This window comes from Populus nigra, chromosome 2, assembly GCF_951802175.1.
Source record: "Populus nigra chromosome 2, ddPopNigr1.1, whole genome shotgun sequence".
Taxonomy (NCBI): Eukaryota; Viridiplantae; Streptophyta; class Magnoliopsida; order Malpighiales; family Salicaceae; genus Populus; species Populus nigra.
Genome location: NC_084853.1, coordinates 25004843 through 25007342, shown reverse-complemented (window position 1 = coordinate 25007342; position 2500 = coordinate 25004843).

Genomic DNA, 2500 nt, shown 5'->3' with positions numbered 1-2500 from the left:
ATCGGCAGCGCCGACGAAATCGGCAAAGTCGGCAGAATCGGCAGCGGGTGCTGGCGATGGGTCTGGACGGGCTGGATAGTCCAAGGCTCGACGAGAAAGACTGCTGGTTTAGACACTGGGGCAGTGGCAGCCCGCGGGACAGTGTCGGCAGATTCGGCAGCGCAGATTTGTGCGGCTGCAGGTTCGTCGGGGAAAATCGGCAGCGCAGATTTTGCGACGAACATGGGCTGGGCGATGGACTGTCCAGGCCAGGCAGGAAAATTTGTCGAGGGGACACGCTGACGAAACAGCGCTGGTTCAGGCACGGCGGGCAGTGTTGGAATCGGCAGCGCCGACGAAATCGGCAAAGTCGGCAGAATCGGCAGCGCAGATTTTTCGACGAACACGGGCTGGACGGTGGACTGTCCAGGCCAGGCAGGAAAATTCGTCGAGGGGACACGCTGACGAAACAGCGCTGGTTCAGACACGGTGGGCGCAGTGTTGGAATCGGCAGCGCCGAGAAAATCGGCAAAGTCGGCAGAATCGGCAGCAGGTGCTGGCGATGAGTCAGGACGGACTGGATAGTCCAAGGCTCGATGAGAAAGACCGCTGGTTTAGACACTGGGGCAGTGGCAGCCCGCGGGGCAGTGTCGGCAGATTCGGCAGCAGTGTCTGCCGATTCGGCAGCGTTGGCTTGTTGGCGCGGGGGGCCGATTCGAGTGGGGACTTGGGCAGCGGGCAGTGAAAGCAAGAGTTTCCCCGATGCTGCCGGGAAAAACGCTCCCCGGGATGGCCGGGTGAGATGACCCGGCGGCCCGCGACGGGTCATTCAATTCCATGCCCCGTCAACATAACTCCCGATGTACTGTTTGCTTTTTCGGAAGAAGAGATCCATCCCCCCATCCTCGGCCAGCCAAAAACGCTCCAATTAATGGCCGGGTGAGATGACCCGGAGGCCCGCGACGCGTCATTCAAATCACTGCCCTATCGGCTACAACTGCTGATGGGTGGGATTAGAGGCCTGCCATGGTGGTGAGGGGCGGCGAGGACCGTGAAAGCTAGAGTTTTTCAGAGGCTGCCGGGAAAAAGGCCCCTCGGGTGGCGGGGTGCGAGGACCAGGCGCGTCATTCAATTCTCTTCCCTATCAACTTGGCTCCCGTTGGCGGGATTGGAGGCCTACTGTTTGTTACAGGGCTAAAATCGTCAGGGGAAGAGCTGACGAAACAATGCTGGTTTGGATGCAGGGGGTAGTGTTGGAATCGGCAGCGCGGACAAAATCGGCAAAGTCGACAAAAAAGACTGTTGGTCTGGACATCGGGGCAGCGGCAGCCATGCCGACAGGGGGGGAAATCGGCAGCACAGATTTGTGCAGCTGCAGGTTCGTCGGGGAAATCGGCAGCGCAGATTTTTCGATGAACATGGGCTGGAAGATGGACTGTCCAGGCCAGGCAGGGAAATTCGTCAAGGGGACACGCTGACGAAACAGCGCTGGTTCAGGCACGGCGGGCAGTGTTGGAATCGGCAGCGCCGACGAAATCGGCAAAGTCGGCAGAATCGGCAGCGGGTGCTGGCGATGAGTCTGGACGATTTATAGTCCAGGGCTTGATGGAAAAGACTGTTGGTCCAGACAATGGGGCAGTGGCAGCGCGGATTTGTGCAGCTGCAGGTTCGTCGGGGAAAATCGGCAGCGCAGATTTTTCGACGAACAGGGGCTGGGCGCTGGACTGGCCGGGCCAGGCAGGAAAATTCGTCAGGGGGGCACGCTGACGAAAACAGGGGCTGCGGAGTGGAAAATCGGCAGCGCAGATTTTTCGACGAACAGGGGCTGGACCGGCCGGGCCAGGCAGGAAAATTCGTCAGGGGGGCACGCTGACGAAAAGAGGGGCTGCCGCGTGGAAAATCGGCAGCGCAGATTTTTCGACGAACAGGGGCTGGACGCTGGACTGGGCCAGGCAGGAAAATTCGTCAGGGGGCACGCTGACGAAAAGAGGGGCTGCCGCGTGGAAAATCGGCAGCGCAGATTTTTCGACGAACATTCGTCAGGGGGGCACGCTGACGAAAAGAGGGGCTGCCGCGTGGAAAATCGGCAGCGCAGATTTTTCGACGAACATTCGTCAGGGGGGCACGCTGAGGAAAACAGGGGCTGCCGCGTGGAAAATCGGCAGCGCAGATTTTTCGACGAACAGGGGCTGGATGCTGGACCGGCCGGGCCAGGCAGGAAAATTCGTCAGGGGGGCACGCTGACGAAAAGAGGGGCTGCCGCGTGGAAAATCGGCAGCGCAGATTTTTCGACGAACAGGGGCTGGACTGGCCGGGCCAGGCAGGAAAATTCGTCAGGGGGGCACGCTGACGAAAAGAGGGGCTGCCGCGTGGAAAATCGGCAGCGCAGATTTTTCGACGAACAGGGGCTGGACGCTGGACTGGGCCAGGCAGGAAAATTCGTCAGGGGGGCACGCTGACGAAAACAGGGGCTGCCGCGTGGAATGGCAGCCTACACGCAGATGCGAATTCGGCAGCGCAC